The 14,056-nt window shown below is 38.9% G+C and overlaps 1 protein-coding gene across 8 annotated transcripts in view; it reads right to left on the minus strand.

The window, feature by feature from the left end:
• LOC139990084 (1-phosphatidylinositol 4,5-bisphosphate phosphodiesterase epsilon-1) overlaps window positions 1-14,056 on the minus strand; it is a 121,891-nt gene that overhangs the window by 69,553 nt on the left and 38,282 nt on the right. The window lies entirely within an intron of this gene.

The following is a 14,056-nucleotide window of genomic DNA, read 5'->3' on the forward strand; positions in this document are numbered from 1 at the left end:
TGCTTAGCATAATAATAATAATAATAATAATAATAACGACAATAACGTATCGTCATTTTCGTCATGACTGAAATTGAAGTTCAGGTGTCGAATGTCATATCGATATCAACGATGCAAATCCTTATCGCGGCACGTTGAAACGACGCCTATGTACGTACGTATATCCTTGCCCTTTTTCGTATACAGCGAGATATAAAATACAAGTTACGCTTTCACGACAACTACCTCTTCGTCGAAGGAATCTGTTCGGCAATTTTCAACTTTTCTTTCGTAGAAAATAACACGAGGGACTCGGCGTTGGCACGACGACACCTCCTCGACGGTTTATAAATAGTTGGGAGTCGACGATTCACAAATACAAGGTAAAATTAATAAATCAATATACGAGTTTATAAAAATTCGCCTGCTATTATGCGTCTAAAGAGCCGTGTAGTTGACAGTGCTTCAAGAGCGGTCGCAGGTTAATGTTGGCAAGATCGATAATGCGAACATGTGTACCACGAGATTACAATATGTACACATCCGTGTACCTACCGAAAGAATCGAATCGCAAAATTACCAGCTGTTTTCGAATAAATATGTAGAGTGGAAATTATCCACGTAACCGAATATCAAATTAACAACGAGATAAAGCGTACGTGTACGTGTGTAAATTTAAAGGGCAAAACGTTCGAAGAAACGCGTACTGTGTGAAACGTCGCTGATACCAACGATCGGCGATACCACGTACGTAAATAAAAGAAGCAACCAAACGAGACGAGACGAGACGAGATTTTTGATCCCGTAGAAAATATATGTTTCCCTTTCGGTAACGAATCTTTTCTCTTTATAAAGTTTACTTATTACAAGGTCGAGGCATAATCGTGAAATTTTGTTTCTCAAATTTGTCAGAACATTAACAATTTCGTAATTCGAAGCACGTCGTTTCGACTATCTACCGCACGAGAGTGACGCAACTTTTGTTTAATTGAAATATCTATCGAGCTTATAAGCTTAAAAGTACGCGTTTGTTTAAGAAAAAGACGAGTTGGTCGTTCGCATTATGTTTATGATGGATGATAAGAGAGACGAAAGATGGACAAGACAGGTAGGGCTTTGTATTCCGTATTTCGTTCGTTCTCTTCCCCGTCTATAAACCACATTATCCCCATGGGAGGTGCGCGCCCTTCGCAATCAGTTTCAGGACGTTCGGGGCTGAGTTATATCGACGATCTCTCCCTCCTTCTTTTCGTGACCTCTTCTTTACGAAGGTAGATATAAATCGTGATAAAAGTTTCGAGTATGCTTAAACAACGAAGCAAAATACGTACGTGTATACTGGTTGGATGCCGTCAATAGTGTATAAGGTCCTCGCGTAATTTAGTCGTTTCATTTTAACGATAATAAAAGTATTCGAATATTCGCTTGTAATTTAATTGCAAAATTACGCGTAATCGTATGTGAAACGACTTCGTTCTGTACGATCCTCGCAATCGCGTCAAAGTGTATTTGTACAAATATAGAAAAAAGAACGCGAAGAAAGTATCGATGGAGAAAAAGGAAAAAATACGTACCCATGTTCGGTTGATTTTTAAGTACACAAGTATTTTCACTACAGTTTTTTCAACAACGCAGCATGTACCGCAACTATCGAAACTGTACAAGGTATCGCGTAACTGGTGTAAAGAGGAAAAGAAATCAAATCCTACGAAATCGTAAAATAAAACATTTTCAATGGATGCTCGTTTTTGAGAAAATCGAGATTTACGACCTGTTAAATTTTTACGCGAACGGTTGAATATTTCTGTAATTCTTTTCCTATTTATTTCACGTACTTTGTACTTTAATATTTGTAAACGTTAACGATATTATCGTTTAGGAAGTTGTTACATATTACGTATTAATTATCGCTAATGCGTAAACTGTAAATACACACGCGCGAAACGAAACTATTTCCGCGTTCGGTATTACGTATTTCTTTTGAAATTACATCGTGCTTGAAATCCAAGAGTCGAATAACAACGTATTCTATATTTGGAACTTGTTTCCGTGTAGTTTCCGATTATTCTGTCACTTACGTACATAGTCGCTAATCTACAAAAACATCTAGATAAGATAATCTGAAACGCGTAGAACATCTTTTAAATAAACAAATCCAGTATGCCGTTGGTTTTAAGCGAAAGCTGTAATTGCGAGGAGAACGCATTTTTTTTTTTTTTTTTACGGTTATAATAATACACGTTGATGCAACGTCTGTATATTTCAAAATATTTTTTTTTTTTTTCTTTTTCAAAATACGTCTTACGGATGGACGATATTAGGAGCGTGTTCTTTTCTCAGACCTCCATAAAGGAGATGCACGTGTCAAGGTGAACGCATCGTATCGCCGATAGCCGGAACCATAAACGTGTCGTCGCATCAGGGTTTAGGCCTCTTTTCCACTTGCGGCTAGCGTAAGTCACGCGCGACTTTATATAAAAGAGACCTCGGCTCGCAACGCTCGCGAGATCCGGATCTCCCAAGATCGACGATACGCGTATACGATGCGCATCCGATCGTCCATCGGTGTTCTCTGATTTAAGAATCCAAGAAATTAGTGGTTCGAAGAATCGTATAAAATCATTCGTCGCGTTAGACGACAAAGGCGTTCGTTTAAAAGTAGCACGGTATAATTGCGAAAGTATCGTGGTGGAATTTGGTAAACTCGGGATTTACGACTTCGAGTTACGTAAAACGTGTAGCGTTGGAAAAATGAAACGCGCAAGTGTATTAACGAAGGCAGACGTTCTTGGAGTATCGCTTATACATCGTATCACGTATAATTCGTTCTAATTCGTTCATTTATATAACTAAAAGTACGTAGTATCGGAACGTACGGTATTCTTGACCGACAAGATGCGCGATCGCATTTAAAAACATGGCAAATATCACAGAATTAGGCGGATAACCAACGACGTATGCCTCTACCAGCTGTAGCATCGTTTCCGTGCCACGGTTCTTCGCATTTTCCACCGAAACTATGGGAAAACGCTCGCTCCCTCGTTCTCCGATTTATCCTCACCTACTTCGCCCTTTCTCGTTAACACCGAACTTGTGCGTAACGTATATAAGTCTTTTTAATTGCTTGCACGAAACGTCGAGAGCGAAATTCTTCGTTCGTTGAAAAACGAATTTACGTTCGTTCTCCGTATATCTCGGAAAGTTCTGAATTCTTTGATAATGGAGAGCGTGACCCAGAAAATACGACACCGACGCGAGGCATCTCGTGTGTGCAACGTGCACGTATACAGCGACGTACAGCGACATACGGCGACAGGCGAGCACACACGCGTACCGATACAACGTCCTACGAGAAATGCAATTGCACCGCGTATACGATGCATTCATGCCACGCGTACATAACGGTACGCCCAAAAGGACACCGATCCGTGCTTTGTAACGTTACCCTCGATACTTATAAAGCCGGTGAATCCATTGGAACGATTTAGTACGGACAATAGCTCACTCACGGTGGAATCGCGCTCGATATGTCGGTAACGGTACGCGAGAGGCAGCGAGTTCGCGTCAAAGGGTTAGAGAGAAATAGAACGCTGGCAAATGTAAACGAGATGAGAGGTAAACCGTATGAGTGCAGATTGCGAGTGATAGCGATAGGACGGATGAAACAGAGAGGGGAGAGAAAGAGAGGGAGAGGAAAATTGACGAGTTAACAGCAAATTGACCGTCGATTTACCCAAGAACTAAATTTGCATATTGTATATAGCAAATTATAGTATAGGAACGACTTTATCGTCTACGCGCGTATTTTTAGCTTCTGATTTAGACGAAAATAGAAACTCGAGACCTGGAACTCCAGTCAGCAGATTTTCCGACCAGACCTGTAATCCTAGCGCCAAAGGGAGAAAGAAAACGTACTTTCCAACCATCCAAGATACCTTTTGACACGACGAGATCGAAGAAATCAGTTTATATTCGCGTTCCAATCAAACACGTTCAAACGCTCGCTGTATCGATAGTTGCGTTCGATTATTAGTACGTACCTATACACGTTATGTACGTGTGTACGTACGTAAGTACGTGCGAAAACATTTTCAATAGTCCAGGAAATGGGATACGGTCGCGAAAGGTAAAACGTCCAACTAACAACGAAACTGCGTGCGATTTCTGCATCGTTTTCCGATAAAAGTTTGCACAGAAGGTCCTGCGATCCGGGTCTCCTACGATCCTTCGAAGTACAGGAGCAAGAACAGCGAGGAGGACACACGTAGGAACGAGCAGTTTGTCGCGTAGCCGTAACTTCGATATCGCGAGTAAAATAGCGAGAGGAAGTTAAAAAAGCATTCCCTTTGTCACAGCTATCAGCGAATGCAAACGTGTTTTCACAAAGAGACGAAAGTTGCTCTCGATATAACGCGAAGCAAACAATCGGAAACTTGCTTTTCTCGCGTTACCATACGTAGGCACGTTTCCTACGCTTACTGTTCCGCGCATCGTAAATTTCGATCGAGTCGACCGATCGATAGGCCGGTTCGCGTTTAAAACGATTTATAAACCCTTACAATTAGTCCGTCCAACGTGCTCCGTGTATCGCTTTTCTATCCACGTTTTCTTCCGTGCGACGATCCGCGAGATTTTGCAAGGAAATCGTACTCGGAGGGAAAATTTTTATTCGCGGAATATGTTTACAGAGACGTTATTACGTATTGGAAGAATCTCCTCTCGAGCGCTACTTTTGTACGCTCTCGAGCGAATAATTAAGAAAAATTAATTTACTTCGTTGCTCTCGCTACACAGATTTTGTAACAGACTTTTCAAATACAACGATTAAAGCTTTCGAACTTGCTTTCTACGCGGAACCGTTTAACGACCTTTGTAAACAAATTTCCCCGATACATACGTACTTTACGATTTAACAATTTTCTCTTCCCATCCAGTAATTCTCGTTCGATCCATCTTCAAACTTTATGACGATAAAAAAACTGTTCTTCGTTGAACCATGTTAATACGTACATACGTATAAAAAGCAATATGTACGTACGCGTAATAAGATATTCGAATAAACATATACCGCGCGAAAGTTTCTCATCGACGTCCCTTTACAGGAAAATTTCTTCCTAAAGCATTCCATTTTTCATTTCGTCTAAAGCATTTCTCATGCCGTCGAAGATACACTTGAGACAATTCGGTATTGGAAAGAAATGGCGAGGAAAAATATAAAGCCGCTATATCTTTCCTATCCTCGAAGGATATCTAGAATTTTCGCACCGCGCGAACAAATTCAACTTTTCGAAATTATACCGACGACCGTCGTTCAAATAATTTACGTAAATCCTTTGGGAAAAGCCGAAAACCGAGTCAATGTCAGAAAAATCTCGATATTTTTCGGTAGAATTTACTTTTTTGGAAAACCGAAGCAACGATATTCGTATCTCCAATGATTCGCGTTGTTACGAATGCAAATATCGTTATCATTGATAAGAGAAATTTTCATTTCAAGTTAAAAGAACAACTAAGCTCTGCCACAGATTTTGTTATATTTATTATATATATATATTTTATATACATTTATATATCCAGACGTTATCTAAATATTAGTTATTTTTCGATAAACATCGTTACGTGCGTATTACAAACAACGTTATTACACCAAAGTAAATACTTGCCACTCAATAGGAAATTTATATTAATCGCTTGCATTTAATTAAATATTTATTGTATCTATATAATCTAAATATGTAGCGATATTTGTATAGGAGAGAGAAACGATTTCGTAAAAAAACGATTAAAATATTACAAAGCCGTTGAAATCAATTTTGTTTGATTCTTTTGCTGTGCAACTTTTTAAACGAAAAGTTACGCGTTTCTTGTAAATGCAACTTTTAAAAGCGAACAAGTTGTACGATGGTAGTTTCAAAAATTGTTCGTCTCGCTCTTGTAGCGAAATAAACCGATGAAAATTCTCTTTAGGATTAATCAGAGTTGTACGAAACTCGAGTAAATCCGATCAATTTCTAACCGATCTACTTTCTCTTTTCCATCTTTGTTCCCACGCAATCGCATCGATACGCCAACTTGCAATAATTCGATCGCTATGCGCGATAACCGAACTAAATAACCTAATAATTTATAATTAAACGTGCAGTAAAACTAATGGTAATCGCTAGCAGCACAGCGATAAGTTATTTGTAATTTTACTATGCATCGAGCGCGTTTCAACCAAAATTATCGTTACATTTATCTATATAGATTTAGCGGTAGATCAGCTTTTTACGTATGACGTGTTTATTTGTCGTTGAAATGTGCATAATAGATGAAGCGGTAATCGGCAGTATTTAACTATTCACTACCGTATTCGTGTCGCAATTTTCGATCGAATTCGTATTAACCGACAACCGTAATTCGTTCCATAAAACTTTCACGATATTCGACTTGCGACAACGCAAGCCGAAAAACGATGTTCTGCATCGATGTGGTGCAAGAGTCGGAAAAATAAACATTTCACGCAGAGGTAAATCGTATATAAAAGTTGGTAAAACGTAACGAAGCGTATGAAATGAAAATATGCTTGCTTATTACTCTATGTTTGAGGTAGAGTGGAAGACGCGAAGGAAACTTTTCATAGAAAATATTATCATTCGAATCGTAGTCGTTATCTGTTTTCAACAGCTACGTACGTCGTTTTTAAATTCTTTCTCACAACGAGTCGTACATATCGAAACTTCCACGTTCGACGTAAGAAGTAGAATGCGTTTCAAACTCTTTCTCGTATATCCGAAATTATAATATATCACGGAGTGATTTATAAACGATGCATAGATCAAACCGTAGAGTACTATGATCACGATTGCTAGATAAAACGCTATAAAATAATACGCAATTTTAAGATATACGCTTCTTTCGATAATACATTTTTACAAAATACATTTATACATTTATACAAAAATCACCCGAGCATAAGATTTTGCACGCTTTCGTAAGCTTTTTCCGTTACATTAAGTATCGGTTAATTAACAATGTTTAATAACGGTTCGTTGAAATAGTTGATTGAATTTTGCACAATGAACAGAATAATTCTTCCCATTCGCTATTCCGACGGTAGTTTTTCCAATAGCCCAACTTTACACGGCTCTGTGTGTTCTGAAAACTAAACTTTTACGTTCAATTCTAATTAGGCGTACGGTATTTAGCGTAGCTTTGACTGCAGTACGTAAATGGTTCGAAACGGTAGTCGGGTTATCTCGTGAATTTCGATAATTGTCGCGTTTGTAGGAAATAATTAAGAGCGATAAAGTATTCCTTCTAAGATTATGAGAAATCGAATTCGTTTAATACGTAGGATAAATTTACACGATGCATATACATTTCGGCACAACTTTAGCTACGTTTATTTCATATCGGAATTTTCACCTGTTTTTTGAACATTCGATGTACCGTATCGATGTAACTTTGCGATAACAACGAATATCGATTAAAATATTTCTCTTTTTCTGCGATCGTTCGTAAATCGGCTCTAGTAGATAAATAAAAAAACACGTCGTTTCCGTTTGGCCCGAAGCAGAAACCTACATACAAGTTTTTATCTTCTCGACTAAATATCAATTTGACGAATGAAGACCAACAAAAATCATAGGAAAAATGTTCGGAATGAGAGAGAAAGAGAGAGAGAGAGAGAAACAGAGCGGATGTTACGTTTACGTAATATGATAAAACAGGTGTCTGCGTGGGTGTATAAAAGAGCGATACAGTTTATAAACGTAGGATCGAATCTCTTTATATTTAACTCGATCTTAACAACGTAAAAATAATGTACTTAAACGAAAATGTTCCAACCTTTAATGATAATAAATTTCAAGCTGTTATACGATTACGTTTAAATATAAAATAGCGATCGATACAAAACCGAAAAAATACTTTTTATTGGTTTTAGAAGCCTTCGTTACTTCGTCCTTACCGTGTCCTGGCAAATTAATTTTCGATGATTTTTCCTGCGACGACGATATTCGGGTTACAATTATCGTATAAGATTTTCTAGGAATCGTTATTAGCAGAAAAAAAAAAAATATCATAAAACGTGAAACACCGTTTGTAAACGTAGCGAGTAAGAAAACGAACGAGCGATACTTGTAGGAATACGAAGCATCTTCTTCGGGAGAAAGGTATAGGCTCGTGGAAGAAAAATAACTAGAAAAATCAGACGCGAAAGGATGTTGGATGGTGGAGTTTCTTACGCTCTCCTCCGTGACCGCGAGGAAGAATGACTATCTCTCACGGCTCACGGTTTCGAATCCCAACAGGGCAGCCGACCTGATTGCCTTTCTAGCCTTTTTTCTTTTACACTTGCAATTCTCTGCCAACAACTTGGAAAATTGTCCATCAAACATGTTGAAACTTTCTACGATATTCTAGTATCTCTATGATATATACGTTTCGTATTTTTGCGCATTTAACGACCGATTCGATAAACTATCGATTGGTTAGCAGGTGTTAATTTTTCACAAGAACAAACATATTTTCGCAATAACATCTAACATATCTTTTCTCGTTAACGCGAAGATGTTACGGGGAATTATAAAATAAATTATCCGATCGCTTTGGATTTATTTTTCTGAGAAACAGAAAAGTAAAATACGACAACTACATCTTTTAGTCTAATCAAATATTTTTATGCTATCCTGTTAAGATACGAAGTATTACACCGCCTAATTTATTGTTTAAACAAATAGTAAAATTAAATAGAATACTTGATACGACGATATCGCTATCTAAAAATGTTATTATCTTTGACAATTTTCCGCAATGTCGTGCATATTTATTACTATATACGTACATGTATACGTATAACCGTATGATGCTTAGTTACAGAATTATAGTTCTAGTCGTTACAAAAATAATATCAATTAAAACAAACGTTATCTTCTCGTATGGCGAAGCCTATTTATCCTGTGTAACCGACCGACAGGGATACGACTCAACTTTGGTAGAAATATATACCGTTTCCATTCTTAAACCGTTAATCGATATTTATATATCGCTATCGCTATCGGCTTCCTTGTTCGCAGGAAGAAGCGATCGCTGCTGTTCTTCGCCTTTTCGATATCTAGTAAAGAACTAAATGGAGGAACCTCGCGATCGACACGCGGTAAACGCAATCGAAAAAATGAAACTTTCCGAATGAAGCAAAGGAACGGCTGAAATTGCCAAACGGAATGTTTCTGGTCGCAGTAGTATTAAGGCCAGATTCGTAATACCAACGAATATCGGTTTCATTTCGCGAATATAATCTTACAACTTACCTCTGGTCTCGGTATGATAATCGTACGATGTCTTACGACTGGCAGCGTTCGCGTATAACGATCTTTCAGCCCTCACGAGCACACCGTTTTCACTCACCACTTTACATCGTTCGACGATTCTATTCACCGGTATAAAAGCGTAAGGTTACGCATAAACGAATTATTATTCAGCAGGATGAACGACTCTCGCGTCTTATTGAACGATCCATCGCTGAAAATTTTCAACAACCTGCGCGAACATCGCCCTTTTGTTCTTCGAGTACGAATAATTCAGTTTTTTCTTTTCTAAATGCCTCGTCGCTTTCCAACTTGAGTAGATATATTTCGGTCGAGACAGCTGCTAAGTTGCTCCTCGAGAAAAAGAAAATTGATTAAAGCGCTCCGAAACAGAAAATAATTTTACGAACGAATTCCGTTATAGCGATCCACCCTTATCCAAACGGCTGCTCGAGAATCGGAGAAAAATCGTTTCTTTTTATGAAATTTCCTCGGAGCGGGAACTTATTGGAACGTTTGGGAAAATATGTATCAGCGAAGACGGACAGCTGGAGGACAGCTGCGAGGAAACGAAAAAACGTGACATCCCTTTTCTTTCTTTCGCGTATAAATCACCATAACTTACGTAACAAATTACCTACATATAGAATCTGGCAATCCCGATCGCAGGACACGCGTCTTTGACACGAGACATCGCACGCGCGTTTCCTCCAACGATATCAAATGCGCGCGTTCCCCTTCACAAATATTCGGACATCTAATTTCATAAAAAACTTGATAACCGACTTAAGCTATCGGCGATACGATCGATCGGTCGGAATCGTAGACGCGAGACACCGATTCGGCACAGCCATTTGATTCACCGGTGACGGAGAAGAAAGAATACGCTTTCCAGACAAGCCGATACAAAGTTCGCGTCGATGCTCCGACTTTAACGCTTCTCCCCTCTATTTCTTCTACGTTCAAGCGTTATTATTTAACGTCACACGCCGAGAACCAGAGTCAGTTCGTAACAGCGAAACACAGGAAACAGTGAAAGCACACGATACCGTACACATGCGAGGAGTAACGCGGTAACTCGGATCGTAAAATATTCCACCGTTCGATGGTCAGAGCGTCGTAACGGGCGTAAACGCGTCACGAGGTTGTCGCGAGAGCATTCGCAAAATTCGAGATCGATCAACGCAAAAAAGCACGGCACGAGTCATCCAGACAACATACGTATCCGTCTACTTTTAAAGATGGTTTCCTGGCTCTCGCGTAAGCTTCCAAGTATAAGCAAGTACGCGCGCACACACGCGTACATGCACGCGCGCGACGTCCGAACGAACTCGCGCGAGTTTCAATGGATCCTGTTTTCCTCAAATTTTCCTTTCTTCGTATTTTCTTCCATCCTATCTTTATATCTCTTTACTTTCGTTCCTCTATTTTAAGTTCCGTATAAACACGACGATTTTTACTGCGCCCGGTTCTTTCACCGCTACGCTAAATTACGCTTTCAAGTTCATAATCGCATGTTAATACACCGTTTTTATTATCGTCTTCGTCGAGCTGTTTAGATCGTGGCATCGGTGTTAAAAATGGCGTTTTTGTTCCACATATTTATAGCCTACGGTAAGATTTCATTTTCGTATCCTACTCTCCTCTCGCTTTCCTTTCAATTTTAAACATCTATTCCATATTTCCGCTTGCCTCGGATTGTCCGTAATTTCACTGTCGATATTTATGCAAATTCCTATTTCCTACGAACGCGGAAAAGATTTCCGCAGACCTAAGCAAAGATTTATTTATATTTGTTACTTTGCTCGTTAAATACGTACGCGTTATCGCGACTACTCTACTCTGGATATTTTATACGCGTATTATCCGTGCACACTTGCATCTTGAAATTTGCCATAAACGTACAAACACGTACGTATAACCTTTCGATACGTTAAATATCCTTTTGTCCTCGAATAACGCAATAAAATCCGTTATTCGATTTCTTGCCTGTCTCCCTTATCGTTAGTCTCGGACGATTAGGCTTTCGTAGTCGAATAGAATCATCAAAGAAAGCTTTAAAAACTGAAACGCGGAATATTCGAGCTTATACTTGCAAAAATATTCGAGCGTAAGAGATAAGCCACGTGATACGAGTATTCGTATTGCCGATTTTACAACATTCTTTCTGAAAATAGGACTAAAAAACGTAAACGAGTGATTTTACATGACGTAAATTTTACGCTAGAAAATTTTTACGTTATAAAAACGTCGTATCGAACGAGCAAAGTATAAATACACGGTACACGCAGATCGTAGATAATACGACGGCAGAGTATCGGAGCGTTTGATTTGTACGCGATAGCTATAATAAATCTATGGAATGTTCGATAATAGCGCATTCTGCGAATACCAGCAGGCGCAGCGAGACAAAATCTATGAATCAAAGCGATGCTTGCTTTCGTACAACGAGAAAAGAAGTTACGCGATTACGATGAACCGAAGAACAATTTCCGTACAACGCGGTGCGTATCATCGATCCAGCGTTCGACGTTTTATTTATTTGCCAGCGAAGCTATAAATTTTGTGGACTGTTACGAATATAATACGAGTGAATTAATTGTAATTAACAGTTTGGGGTAGAAAAATAACCAAAACCTTATCGTTTGAAAAGCTTCATGTCGTATCGAAACTTTTTTTTCCACGAACAATTTAAGTTTTGTTTTAAACGTTTTCACGAACCGATACGAAAGTTGGCATTTAAGCAACCGATTGTCTGGAAATCGTACTTGTCAAGTTCATAAATCGATGCGAACGTAATCGTATAAAATTATTCCGAACGGGTCGCTTAATTTACGAATTAAGTTGTAACATCAAAGAGACGCTTTTAATTTGACAAACGAAGCAACGAGCGTTTAAATGACAAATATATATTACTATATACAATATATATAATAGTAAAGTATACCGTTATCGTACCCTTTAATAAGAAATTTAGGCTTGGAACAGTTTGCAAGCCGTTAATTCCTACACTTTGATCAAATTCAAACATCGTGGTCTAAAATCAGTTTCCACGCAAGTATCTTATAAAATATCTTGAAAGTGAATTTTTGTCTTTTCGAAGAGATACTGTTAAAAAGCTATCGTAATAATTCAAATGCACCCGGGTGCCGAATATTCTCGACCGCCTCGCTTTCTCCTCGAGCCGAATTTACGATGCCGGTCGAAAGTGTAAGCGGATAAGTTTTATCGAAAAATTCATAAAAGTTTCGTGGACAATGCGATATTGGAACGAACGGCGAGTATCCAAGTGGCGAGAACATAATAGCCGCCACAGTTATAAATAGCGTGCGCCTTTCATGACGTAGCTACGCAAAATTGAAACGAAAAGTGCACACTTGCAAATTGTTCGTTTCATGGCCTTAAATCGAAGCGCGACAAAGTTCGAACGCTCTTGTTTGCGTGCAAGCGTTTTCAAACGAAACTACTATGCCCGAACGAACAACATCCTACTGTGATCATTGTGCGATGAAACGTGTAGTTCGCGGAAAGGGAATTCATCGTTATACAAATGTAACTCTGCTGCTAAAAGTTCCAACACTCGTTGAAAAGTAACGAAAAACAAAAAACTATAAGGTTGTCGCGTAAGCGTACCATAATGCATCGTATATCATATACCGCACACGAGACGACATCGACATCGCATATACGTATAGCACGTACAGACGTACCGAACATGGTACATCGTAAAAAAAAAAAATAAGAAACGATAAATAAGAGAAAAATGTTACCAAATAATCTTAGGAATTTAAAGATCGTTCGTATTTCATAACGGAGACGTCCAATGGATTTAACTCTCTTCTTTCTCGAAGTCGGTATAACGACGCACAGAATGCGCGCGATACGCAGAAAAATACGAAACATCTAAGACACGGTACTCGTTATAATATTTAATAGGTGAGGTAAACTTTTGCTCGAGTTCTGTCTCTTTCGTTGTATCCTTAATTAATAACGTCGTTTAATAGGGAAAAAGAGACCAGTCGTTGACGGTATACGGCAGAAATTCGACTTTGATTTTCTTCAGAAACAAACTAAGAAAACGTAAATGATCGACGGACAGGTATATATCGAATCACGAGTTACTGGTTTGTCGAGTGAATTTATTAACGAAGAATATCTTGCGTTGGTATATCGGAAATATCGAACGATGTAACGCGATAGCCATTCGTAATTTCCGGTTGGGTCTGGGAAATTTCTGATTCCTCCGATAGTATAGAGCGGGAATACCGCTCGTACAGTTTGGAATTTCCCACTGTTTTTGATGCAATTCCATTAAACTCGGCCAAAAACCGCAAATTCGAAAATCGATCGTTGCGCGGCTTCGAGACGAATGTTCGGGCACCCAGATTGTTCCGTTTACTTGCACAATTTCCCCCTATAATGTTGATCGTGAAATTTGCGGCCCACGACCCAACAATTACGTTATTCCGCGAATTTTCCTCGATTGGCCGTCTAATTATCGACAACGACAGTTTCGAACGAAAACTTTTCAATAACCAAGCTAATGCTGTTATTTCGTTCCGGCCGGTGTTTTCAACGCAGAAATTCGGCTTTTGTTTCTTCGATATCGACGCGCAAATTCCAAAGTTTACAGATAGTAGACACATATTCTATTACTTTTCTATCGTACGTGAAAAACGGGCATACAATTTAGCTACGCGCGGCAGCCTTGTATTCACGAAGATTTGACTCGTGTATCGTCTTTGCGAGTTAAACAACGATCGATCCGATATATTTGATTAAATAAG

Source organism: Bombus fervidus, chromosome 8, assembly GCF_041682495.2.
Source record: "Bombus fervidus isolate BK054 chromosome 8, iyBomFerv1, whole genome shotgun sequence".
Classification (NCBI taxonomy): domain Eukaryota; kingdom Metazoa; phylum Arthropoda; class Insecta; order Hymenoptera; family Apidae; genus Bombus; species Bombus fervidus.